The sequence below is a fragment of the Lepus europaeus genome, chromosome X (assembly GCF_033115175.1).
Source record: "Lepus europaeus isolate LE1 chromosome X, mLepTim1.pri, whole genome shotgun sequence".
Lineage (NCBI taxonomy): Eukaryota > Metazoa > Chordata > Mammalia > Lagomorpha > Leporidae > Lepus > Lepus europaeus.
In genome coordinates, this window is record NC_084850.1 from 48,494,497 (window position 1) to 48,507,822 (window position 13,326).

Here is a 13,326-nt window from a genome sequence, read left to right on the forward strand (position 1 = left end):
TTATATGTGTCAGGCACTGTCTAAAAACTCTTACAAGGATTGCCCTAATCATTCTGCATCATATTGTACTGAAACAGATACTGTTCTTAGCCCTGTTTTAGAGAAGAGAAAACTGAGATTTAGACAAGCTAATTGACTCCCATGACCTCATGGCTAGTGAGTGGCAGGGCTGGGATGTGACCTCCGTGTGACTCTAGAACCTTACCTCCTATGCTGTACTGCCTGTTACATGAGGGGTTCTGCCTGAAGAGAGATGTCCGTTTCTTCTTGCTACCCTGTTGGGAGAGCCGTTTGCGGCTGGCGTCTGATCACTGGAGAGCTCTCTTGGACCCGTCTGCTAACCAGGACCGGCAGGGGTGGCCAGCTAGCATAGGTGAGAGCAGATGCTCTCCTGATGAACTGACAACCCAAGCCCTTCCCATCTGACAGCCAGTGCCAGGAGAATAGGAAATCTGCCTAGAGACGGCCTCCTGGCCAAACCATTTTTACAGCCAAACTTTGGGAAAATACAGTAGCTGAGACCTGTGTAGGCAGAGGCCAGGTAAACAAGATGACTCTTGCTGGTTTTTTTTTTCTTCTCCACATTCACAGGAGTAAGTTCTCTGCTTATTGTACCCACAGCACCTGTGTACTAGCATCTTTTGCTGATGCCGCCCCCTCTGTCCCCCTCACCCCAGCTAACCTGAGTCCTTTAGTTCTGTCTCCTTTCACTGTCATTTGCCCATCACTTCATTTCCTTCCTCTTTGGAAAATGCCGGCTCCTCTTTGCTCCAAATCTCTTCATTTTTCCCTGCTTCCATTTCAGCTCAATCCACATTAAGGTTGTAAAGCACTATGGAAGTGATGGTAAATAGAGTTTTATGCTATTTTGCCATCGCTGAGCTGGGGGTCTTTCAAAACCAGTGGCAATTCACAGCCCTGGCATACCTGTGTTTCTGCAGAGCTATTAACTAGCCATACAGGAGGTCTATGGCCATGACCCCAAAGGTACATTTCTCAGATCATTCAAAGTCACTCCAGGTGTGGTAGTATCAGCTTGACTAACATTTCCCAAATGGGCATCCATGGGACCTCGAATGCTAGGGATGAATAGGTACCATGGGGAGAAAAAGATTCCTGGGTACAAACGGCTTTGATAAATGCTAGATTAAATAAGTTAAACTCTATCGCAGGATTTAACAGAGCCCTTAATATACTAAGAAGAACCAGGAATCTCCCTTTACAGTGTTGCCATTCAGAGTGTGATCTGAGGACTGGCAGCACATTCATCACCTGGGAGCTTGTTGGAACTGCGAAATCTCAGGCCTCCCTCCCAGACTTTCCGAGGCAGAAGCGGCGTTGAAACAAGATCCTCAGGTGATTTGTGTGTGCATTCAATTCTGCGAAGCATGGACTTCGAGTACATGGCGTTTCTCAAACTTCTGCTCACAGCATTTCATTACCAAGACTCTTATTGGACTCCTGTTCCCTGAAACATACTTTGGGAAAATATGGGGGGGGGGGGTGGGGAGAGCAGTTCTTCAAAAAGTTCATGAAAAATACAAACTAGGAAAAAACTATACATGGATTTCAAAATATTTGACACCAAAATGAACTTACCTTTGAATTCCACTTTTCCCTAAACTTTAAAAAAATAAACTTACCTTTGAATTCCACTTTTTCCTAAACTGTAAAAAAATACCCTCATTTCAAGACTAAAAAGGCCTTCCTAGGTATTGTTATTGTTTGGGGACTCCATGAAAAGACATTAGCTGAAGCAACATTTAGAAATTGGGAGGTTGATTCTTTGTTTGTTACCGGAAGGCTCATTTGATGGAAGTTTCAATTCTTCTGAGTCTTGGGTTATCTGAAAATCTTCCCATACCCCCTTGTTCCCAATTAACTCATTTCCTGGGGCCTATTTAAATCATGCCATGGCTGTTCTTTGTCTGTTCTCTGGCCCGGATCAACCTGTTCATTTCTTAAACTCAGCGACTTCTCCAGAGTACTAGAGCTCAGGATCCCAGCATCTAAAGAATGTTCCACAGTCCCCTGCTGTAGAACATTATAAAGGCAATTTTATAAGCTGGGCAACTTTTCAGTCCGGTGTGTTCTGTTCAGTTAAGCTGTCGTTGTTTTTCTTTTAGGCCTTCAAGCTATTGTGCCAAACATCAGAATAACACTAGCTATTTTGTATTCACATCTTGCAACTCATTTGGGGGCATTGTTAATATTTTATAAGAAAATTCTCATTTTTCCACTCGCATTGGTGATTTTCAAGTGTGTTGCTACATTGCATTCATAAACATGATTTTTATTAAGTCTCAGGGCCTCGGTTTTTCCCCCTCAGAGAAACACATCACCAATTTTATGTTAAAAGTTAAATAGGAAATCAGCTCTGATATGTGAAAATTTGATTTGCAAGACTTGTCCAGTATGGACCCATTGTGTGCAGTCAGGTGCTGCTGGCTCCAACCCCTGTTTATGACACAGGCAAGGCTCTCAGCAAGGTTTCATGGAGGTTGTCATCAAGAACATTCCTTCCTAGTGACCACTTTCTGTGGCGAGCCAGGATTGTCTGTTCAGAGTGAAGTGGAGGAGGTGAGATGAGCCAGCTGCTTGGTGCCTAGAGATGTGTGAAAGTGAGTAAGATCACTCTGTTAGACCTGTAGGGCTGGAGGGCCCACCAACCCCAGAGGTCACCTATTGTGGCTTTAGAGCAGTGCAACTGACTCTCCCAGGCTCCGAACATGAGCAGAAACATCAGAATAAAGGGAAAGGGGGCTATGAAAACACATCTTCACTTTGGACCACGAGATCCAAGATTTCATTTGAATTCCTCCTTTGTTCAGTGACACTGGAAATGCTGTGGTTCAGAGCCCCATTGGCTTAAATCTAAATGCAAACCCAACTGGGCAAGGGTAACCATTGTTGCTGGTGGCTTCTAACCTTTCCATGTGTCAGTATCCATTTGTGATGCCAACTATTTAGGATGCACTAGTGGTTGTACTGGACTGTTTTTTCTTTCTTGTGACAATCCACAATTAGTATATTCAGAAATTTTCCTTGCAAGAAATCCACAGGCCTTTTAAAAGAGACTAAAAGCACACAGATTGTTCTCTGTAATTTATGCCTCGGCTACCATTTCTTGAGCATTTTTCCTGTATGCCAGGCACTGGGCTTGGCGCTTTACACGTGTTATCTCATTTAACCTTCACAATATCTCATTACTTCCATTTTACAGATAATGAAATGGAGCCTCAGAGAAGTAGGTGACTTACTCAAAGCAACTCCCACAAGCCCCGATCTGTGGAACTCCCAAGTCATACTCTCTATTCCTCGGGCTGGGAGACTGGTTTGGATGGCAGAGAGCACTGCAGAGGCCCTGAGTTCTGAGGCGGCCGGTGGACTTCTACAGAAGCAAAAGGAAGGACTAAGGATTGAGGACTGGCAGGCGTGAATGGTTATCTCATAATTTTTGCTACGGTTAGATCTGCAAGCAAGGCTAAGGTGTGCCTCATAGCCCGCTTGGAGATCTAGCAACAGATCTCACTCCTGATCTGCCTCTACACACATAAGCATTCCCATATTCTTCCAGCAGTGCTGGCCTTCTGGACACTCCTTGGTCATCCCAGATATACTCCACTTCGGGGCCTTTGTCCGTGCTACTCTTTGCGCATGCCCAACAGGCTCATCCCCTGGACAGCAACGTGACTCACGCCCTCTTTTCTTGCAGCTCTCTTTGCCCAGTTGTCGCTTCCTCAGTAGGGCCCTCCCTGATCCCCATCTTTAAAGTTGCAACTACTCGTCTCCAAACCTGTATCCCCTTTTCTTGCTTTATTTCTCTCCAAAGCGCTTACTCGCTAAACTATTATAGCATTTTCCCTATTTATCTGTTGTCTGTGTTTTCTCACTAGAATGCAAGCTCCATGAGATCAGGAGTTCTCATTTCTGTGTTCCCTGCCGTATCTTTGGTGTCTAGAATAGTATGTGACACATAGTAGGATCTCAGTACCCACTTGTGTAAAATGATTGAATATGCAGGTAGCTATATATGTGGCTCCCCACCCCTCCCATATCTACTGAGCCACACAGAATCATTGAGATAAAATAGAAGGTGAGTGGATGAGAGAATGTATAACCTTGTGAGTGAGGAGACATGGGCTGGGAGTACTCTGGGCACAAAATGCCCATGGTTCTCAACGTGGCTCAAGCCAAGGACCCACATTCTGGATACCTCTTGACAGTGATCCTACTCTAGTGCCCACTGATTTACAAACACATAGTGACCACAAGCTAATATGAATGCAATGATATTTTAAAATATACTTAGCCTAGTGGTTAAGATGGCCCACACCCCATAATGAAGCACCAAGGCTCAGTTCTGAGCTCTGGCTCTGACCCCAGCTTTCTGCCAATGCAACCCTGGGAGGCAGTGGTGATGGCTTCAGTAATTGAGTTCCTGCCATCTATGTGGGAGACCTGGATAGCAGTCCAAGCCCAGCTCTGTCTCTTGCCGGTATCTGGAGAATGAACCAGCAGATGGGAGGCTCTCTTTGTTACCTGTATGTCTTGCTCTCTCTGTCTCAAATAAATTTAAAAAGCAATAATAAAAATGAGTGTGCATTCTGTTCATCATTAGGACATCTGCCTAATATTTGGAAAGTAGTGATATAAACGTGTGTGAGATGTTTCACAGTGGTGCTTTAATAACTGGTCTCTGACATTCCCCAGCCATGGTTTGATTTCTGGCATTGCCATTTATTGCCTGTGTGGTCTTGAGCAAGTTACTTAAACCTCTGCCTCGTGTCCTCATCTGCAGATGCGGGCTAATGATAGCACCGAGCTCACAGAGTTGTCAAGAAGATTCAGTGAGATATTGCGTGTAGAGCTCATGTAAGGTGGCTGGCATGTAGCAAACTCTGCCCTAATGGGAGCTGCTATCATCTTCTTCTTTATCCTCATCATTCTCTTCAGTGATCATTTGAGCCCACACATAAATTCTTCCAGGTATGTGGATTTGCATCCCTAGTGTAGTACCCTGTGGCCCCTGGAGTCCTGAGCTTTACAGACTGGGAGTCAGTGCAGCAGCACTAAGTGTTACTGGCAGTCAAACAAGATGGGCTGGAGCCTGGATGGACAGGGATGTGGGCATAATGAGAATGAGAAGGTAGACCAGAGAGAGAGAGAGAGAGAGAGAGAGAGAGTGGCCATAGTTATCTTGGGATAATAGCTAGATACGCACATGCAAAGAGGAAGCCAGTAACTGCGCGGGAGGCCTTCCAACACTTTCAAACACTTTTAGCTTAAAGGTTGCTCAGGAAGACAGATAAAGATAGTTATTACTGAATAGCACTGATGTAAGTTCCAAGTGTTTTATCACCTCAGAGTGTTAGCTGTTCAGACATGATGAGGTTGCTATGATCACCACTTTGGCTGGCCTGACCTTCCAGAAAGAATTCTGAGATCCAGGTGGTAGCCCATTAGCAGAAGGCTGGGTCTGAGTGACCTGAACAGGTTCTCAGCAGTTATTTTCCCACAAATGGAGACTCGACAAAGCTGTTCTATGGGGCTACAGCTCAAAGGGCAGCCATCTGAGCCCTAGGGGGTGCTGAGCTGGGCAGCAGCAGTGGGTAGTCAGGGGGCAAGGATGCTCTCTCTGGAGCTTTATTGCTGTGCCCTCTGGAACAGGAGGCAGAGTGCATTAACCAGGGAGTTTAGTGAGCCCTTTTGGCTCAAGAGATCAAACAAGAAGGAGGTCAAGGATGGAGCTCAGTGTGGGGATGGGGGAGGAGTGGCCACCCCCTGAGGCTCCACATTATTAGACAGGAACTAGTCCTCCCGTGGAGAGAGCACACAAGCTGTGCCCATAGGCTGATTGATTTGATGAGGGTGGTGAGTACATTCTGTGATTTTTGCTCAAAATGGGCAATAGAACCAATTAAACCTCACCTTCTGGGAACCCCAGCTTTTGGGTTAATTTTAGGAAGTTAATCTTTGTGGAAAACAAAAGCTCTGGTGGCACTTGACAGTATGCCACAAGGAGACCGCTTCTTCTTGACCTTCAAGTAGAACGCCCAAACTCTTGTGTAAGTCAGGAACTTCGATCCCCAAATCAAGGACCTTCAAAAAGATAGTTCTGTCAGTCCCATGCAGATTGGCTGGGCGCCCTCTCCATTCCTCCTGGCTGCCTTGACTCCATTCTAATCGCGGTGCAGTGGACCATTTGTAACTGTCCAGTCCCTTTCTGGGCCTGATGGGGAGTTCTGCTCTGGGGCCTCATTTGCATACACAAATGCAGACTGGCATCTGTCAGCTTAGCACCTCAAGCCAAGGATCTGGAGCTGTGACGGGCAACCTTCTGGGCAAATACCCTGGATATTGGATTCAAAAAATGACAGTGTCAAATTGGGGCTAATTTGCATAGGCTTATCAGGTTAATTACTACAGTGTCTCCAGGAACTTAAAAATCCTTGAATTCTTATGCAACCAGAATGCTCAAAGTCTGTTGCTATGAAACTTGGAGTGTAAATTACCATGAATACCATTAATCTGTTCACTAGGAGGTTAATTTGCAATTTGTTGGCAAATCACATGTGGGTCTTATAGCAAGAATGTGGGTGGTGTTTTTGTGCCAAAGCGTGGCCCCTCCTGTGTTTCTGGATGTGTATTTGTGAGTGTGTGTGTGTGTGCGCGTGTGTGCATGTACACACACTCATGCATGCATCTGGGATTGGCACTGTGTGGGAGCTCACATCCTGGGTTTTCTCACTGCTCCCTAGATCACGCCTGGCTCTTCCGGCACCCCCTGGGTCCTAGGGCATGTGTTCTCAGAGTTGGAGGACCACTGTGTGGAGCACTTCTTGGCCCAGTGTCAGTCAGCTTATGAAACATTAGCTCCTCCTGAGACAGGATTGCAAAGGTGTCTGTTAATGCCTTAGAATCATCTGGCCTTTCGGAAAGATGCACTTTCCTGTTAATGGCTCTCAAGTTGTTTTTGTATGCAGGCAGGCTGCTCCTGGCAAAGGAACTTGGAACGTCTCAAGGAAACAGGACAGAGAAGTTGCTGTGAGACAGGAGATGGTGACTGGGCCCACATTGGATGGGGGTGGGAGGAGGAAGACTTGAGAGAGCCGTGGGGCCCCGGGACTACCCTACGCTCCTGTTAACAGAAGTGGCAGGGTTGGTGAGACAAATCTCATCCAGCTGTATTAACATGCTCTTCTACAAAAGACTGGTGCTTAGAACACATAGAGGAAGATCCCCTCCTGATTTAGGGGCCAAACTGTGGGGTATGACAGAAGGGATGTTGGAACCTACTCATCCAAAAATAGCTCCCTAACTAGCATCCCAGTGCTGGGAACCCCCTGTTGTTTGGAAGCATTGGAGATTCCAATACATTGGTTGGGAAGAAAGACCTAGTAGCAGAGCAGGGCCTGAAGGGAAATGGACTAAGAGGGGATCCCCAGAAAATTCTCAATGCTTTGAAGGCACCCTGACAAGCCAGAGTATGGGAATCCTGTGGATCTGTTATAGCAAGAGGCTGTTCAAAGGAGTGAGGGCATACTGAGAGTTGGGAAAGGCTCTGAAAGCAGTCCTATCCATCTACCCTACAGGAGAGCCTTAGAGGAGGCTGGGGAGAGGTACAGAGATTTACGATGCTGGTTTGAAGAACATGGATTTACGATGCCAGGTAGAACTAGATTTAGGTCTGCTGAGAACAAGAGAGCCCCAGAAAAGAGGCTGCCACTGCCTCCTCTTGAACCCCTCTCTTCTCTACAACACCCTCCTCCTTGTTCTTCAAAGAGCATTTACTGAGGACCTGTTCCTGTGCCAGGCTGTGGGGACACAGGGAACAAGACCTATGTCCTACCCTGCCCTCAGCAAACTTGCATGCCTCACATTCCAGTAGAGGGTGGGCTTGTCAATCAGCTCTGTCTAGGGAAATGGAAGAGATTCAGAGAGGGTTTCCCAGGTGACTCTTGGGCTGAGTCCAAAAAGATGAGTTGGAGGTTGCCAAGAAGACAGGGGTTGGAGGGCATTCTGGGTAAAGAAACAGCGAGTGCAAAAGTATATATAGGGCCGGTGCCGCTGCTCAATAGGCTAATCCTCCGCCTTGCGGCGCCGGCACACAGGGTTCTAGTCCCGGTCGGGGCACTGGATTCTGTCCCAGTTGCCCCCCTTCCAGTCTAGCTCTCTGCTGTGGCCCGGGAGTGCAGTGGAGGATGGCCCAAGTCCTTGGGCCCTGCACTTGCATGGGAGACCAGGAGAAGCACCTGGCTCCTGGCTTTGGATCAGCGCAGTGCACTGGCCACAGTGGCCATTGGAGGGTGAACCAACAGTAAAGGAAGACCTTTCTCTCTGTCTCTCTCTCTCTCTCACTGTCCACTCTGCCTGTCAAAAAAAAGTATATATAGAAGTATGAAGGAGCCTGGAACGGTCCTTGTGAGAAAGGTAAGACTGCCTTCTCTCTATAGTAGAAAGCACCATGTTCCTTAAAACATCACCCAGAACTTGCACAATTGGCACAAAAGGAGACTGTCTCAGCATGAAGAAGCAGAGACCCACCATGGGGGTCCTTGAATGCACCACAGTGTTGTCTAGATCAGGCTGAAGCTTTCAGAAAAAGCCATGTGTTAAAGGCCTGGAGGTGACAAAAGGGAAAGCAATGGGAAGAGTAATAATAATAGAAACAGCTCATCTTTGTGGAACACTTCCTCTGTACCAGGGTACTTGACAATTTTCATAGACATTGAATTGAAAGATGTTTATTATGGCACAATTTTGAAATCTATACATAGTTTTTTTCAGAGTATACATTTCCATAAGCGTTTTGAAGACCCTCATTTACACACACAGACACACACAGACACACACACATAGCTTCATTTTAGTCCCCATAAAAAGCTTGTGAAGTAGACATGGTACTGTCTCTGTGCCAGTTTTCCAGATAAGGATCTGAAAGCTAGACTAGACAATTGGTCTTAGAAGGGATAATTCTGGGGGCCGGCACTGTGGCATAGTGGGTAAAGCCACCACCTGCAGTGCCAGCATCCCATATGGGCACCGGTTCCAGTCCCAGCTGCTCCTCTTCCAGTCCAGCTCTCTGCTAAAATGTGCCTGGGAAAGCAGTGGAAGATAGCCCTAGTACCTGGACCTCTTCACCCAAATGGGAGGCCCAAGAGAAGCTCCTGGCTCCTGGTTTTGGCCTAGCCAGCCCTGGTCATTGCAGCCATTTGGGGAGTAAACCAGCAGATGGAAGATCTCTATGTCTCACCCCTACACCTGGCCTCTCTGTAATTCTGACTTTGAAATGAATAAAATTTTTAAAAAGAAGGGATAATTCTGTCATCTTCCACTGCTAGGGTCCTCTGGAGATCCATTCTTCCTTCTCAACTCCTGGCCTGCCTCCATGGGCCAGAGACCAACTCTAACCAGAGCCACCAAGGGCCCTCCCAGACAGAGACTCCAGGAGGGCTGGCTCAGGATGGGAGTGCCCAGCTTTCCCTCTTCAAAAAGGCAGTTGGGGAAGGCACCAGCTAAGACACCTGTGTTCCATATTGGCATGCTTATGTTTGATTCCTGTTTTCAGCTCCTAATTCCAGCTTGCTGCTAATGTTGACCCTGGGAGGCAGCAGGTGATGGCTCAAGTACTTGGTCCCTGCTACCCAGTGTGAGATCTGGATTGAGTTTCAGACTCTCACTATTTTAGGCATTTGAAGATTGAACCAGACAGTGGGAGCTCACACTCCCTGTCTCTCTGTCTCTGTCTCTCTGCTTCTTTCTCTGCTTGTCTCTCTCTCTCCCTCCCCCAATAAAAAAAGGCAACAAAGGGGCGTGGAATGGCAGGATTATAAACCCAGATGCCTATGGGGGCTAGACCCAAATGTGTCAGTATGCTCACTAGAAGATCAGATGTATGTCCAACAGACATTCATTTTCTTTCTATTGTTATTTTAATTATAAAAAACAACACAACAGCACAAGTACAGTATTAAATGGCAGGTGACCCTTGGTCCCATGATAACCATAAGGATGGAGTGGTGGGGACTGGAGTGACCCAAGAGCCATCCAGAAGGGACTCTGCTACTGAGCTCCAGTTGGTTATTATTTGGTGGGCCCGTAAGGCCCAAGGTTACCAGGTGGGATATTTCAAGAGAAGCCATAAATCTAGATTCTTAGATGAAATTTGAGGATTTTAAAATGCAAACAGTATATTTATTTATTTCAAGACTTATTTATATATTTGAAAATCAGAGTTACACAGAAAGAGGAGAGGCAGAGAGAGAGAGAGGTCTTCCATCCGATGATTCACTCCCCAAATGACCACAACGCCTGGAGTTGCATTGATCCAAAGCCAGGAGCCAGGAGCTTCCTCTGGGTCTCCCACGTGGGCGCAGGGGCTCAAGGAGTTAGGCCATCTTCACTGCTTTCCCAGGCCACAGCAGAGAGCTGGATCATAAGTGGAGCAGCCAGGTCTCAAACAGGCGCCCATATGGGATGTTGGCACTGCAGGCGGCAGCTTTACCCACTACACCACAGCACCAGCCCGAGAACAGTAAATTTAAAATTCTTTGAAAACACTGTGCAGTGGCCAGTATTGTGGTAGAGGGTTAAGCCACTGCCCGTGACACCAGTGTCCCATATGGGTGCCAGTTTGAGTCCTGGCTGCTCCACTTCTGATCCAGCTCTTTGCTAATGCATCTGGGGAAGCAGTGGAAGATGGTCCAAGTGCTTGAGCCCATGCTATCCACAGGGGAGAGTCAGATGGAGTTCCCGGCTCCTGAGTTTGGCCTGGCCCAGCCTTGGCCATCGTGGCCATTTGGCACATGAACCAGTGGATGGAAGATCTCTCTCATTCTGTCTCTCCTTCTCTTTCTGTAACTCTGCCTTTCAAATAAATAAATCTTTAAAAAGAAGAAGACAGGACACACAGACAGACAGACATGACTGTGCAGGCCAAATAAGACACCCTTTGCTTACTAGCTAGGTGAGCTTGGGGCAAGTTACTTAACCTCTTGAGCCTCAGTTTCCTAATACATGAAATAGGGGTAACACCGATATCTAACTCAGAGAGTGCTTGTGAGAACTGAATGAGGTGATGTAACTGAAATGCCTGCCACATAGTATGTGACTAATACATGAGAGCTATTGAGATGATGATGATTCCCATTTTAGTCTCTTACCTGAGACTTTCGTTCCAGTTGGTTGACAGGAAAGTCTGTACCCTTCACCTTCAAACAGACCCTGTGCCTTCTTCAGGGCGGTTTAGCTCTACCATTGCAGGCAGCAGAAGATCCTAAAGATGCGCTTACGCAGCAGTTAGCAAGCACATGTATATGAGTGAGGTAGGAGCATTTCCTTCTTTATACCCCTTCATACAACAAAGGTGGTGCTGATTGATCTACAAAGCCATTCTAGGCTGGGAGGGCCTGAGAGGGCTTGCAGAATGATTTTCTTTGGGCAGCATGGAGGAAACTGAGGCAGGGAAGCTAGGCCATAGTTCATGTCTACTCTACCTTCAGTTCCTAGTGGGGATGCCCAAGGTGTTTAAGAAAGCTCCTGGCTGCTCAAGCCGAGTCTCAGCTATTTTTACATCATCCTTTCAGGCAGTGGTTCTGATTCCTGGTTGCCCATGACAATTACCTGTGGAGTGGTTTTTGAAAACATCAATGCAGGTTAAGATGCCATTTGGAGCACCTGCATTCTATATCACAGAGCCTGGGACTGAGTCCCACCTCCCCTTGCAATGTAGCTAATGCATCTGGGAGGCAACAGATGATGGCCTAAGTACTTGGGTCCCTGCCAGCCAGGTGGAAGGCCCGGATTGAGTTCTGGGCTCCTGGCCTTATTCTGGCCCAGTCCTGGCTGTTGCAGGCATTTGGGGAGTGAACCAGAGAGTGGATGATCTCTCTCTCTCCCCTTCAAATGAAATGTGAATGAATGAATGAATGAATGAATAAATTTTAAAAATGTAGAATTGGATTCATTGAATAACATTTTAATGATTTATTTATTTATTGGAAAGACAAGGAGGAGGCAGGGAGATCTTCCATATGCTGATTCAGTCCTCAAATGCCCCCAACAGCCAAGGCTGGGTCAGGCCAAAGCTAGGAGCCAGGAACTCCATCTGGGTCTCTGAGATGCATGACAGGGGCCCGAGGACTTAAGCCAACTTCCAGTGCCTTCGCAGGCACATTAGCAGAAAGCTAGATTTGAAGCAGAGAAGCCAGGACCCCGACCATAACTTCAATATGGGATGCCAGTGTTGCAAGTGGCAGTTTAGCCCACTGTGCCACAGCACTGGCCCCAAGAAATATTTTTTTAAAATCTGCACAGGGACCTGTCCCTTAGTTTTATGACCCCTGAAACAATCAAAAGATTTGAAAGAGAGAGAGAGAGAGGGAGAGAAAGAGCGAGCTTCTATCCACTGGTTCAGTCCCCAAATGGCTGCAATGTCCAGGGCTGGGCCAGGCCAAAGCCAGGAACCAGGAACTTCATCCAGGTCTCCCACATGCGTGGCAAGGGCCCAAACACTTGGGCCATCTTCTGATGCCAGGCACATTAGCAGGGAGCTGGAGCGGAAATGGAACAGCTGAGACTCAACAGGCCCACATGTGGGATGCCAGCATTGGGGGCAGCAGCTTAAGGCACTACATCACAGCACTGGCTCAGGCTACTACCCTTGACACAGTTATAAGCCAAACTACACATGCGAGTGTGTGCATACACTTATTTTTCTGGGGGCCTCAAAGGGCTGTGGGGAGGATACATGGCATAAGCACATGGGGCACTGTGGGGAAGGGCTGTGGCTCTAGGCTGCTTAGCCTTCACACAGCAGGGACCCGCACAGACAGACCGTCTCACCTCCGCAAACCTCGGGGTCCTCACCCATCCCACTGGGCTCAATAATTACATCCTGTCGGTTTCCTCCAGTGCTTGTGAAGGTGTAGTGAAGTACTGCATCACTTACCAGAAAGAGTTTTGCCAAAGCCCAGCCTCCGTCAGCACGAGGGAGGGCCCATTATTACAAGGTTAAGGAGGGTGTGGGTGGGGAGGCAACAGAGGCAGCAGGGAGCAGCCTTACACATTGAGAAAAGGCCACGGATGTTAACAAAGCATCTCGCAAATGAGAGCAAATTAATATGGGGCCCAGCAAGAACAGAACATTTGCACCGCAGGAGCAAAGCACCCATTGGAGTAGCTGTGCCTTGCCAGGGAGAAGGGAGTAGAATAGCAGAGGAAGAAGAGAGAGGGGCCGAGTGAGGGGGTTTCGATGCTAGGGAGGCTTGCTCGGGCTGCGAGCAGAAGGGAAGGGGTTAGCCATGGAAGATAGAAAGGAAATGG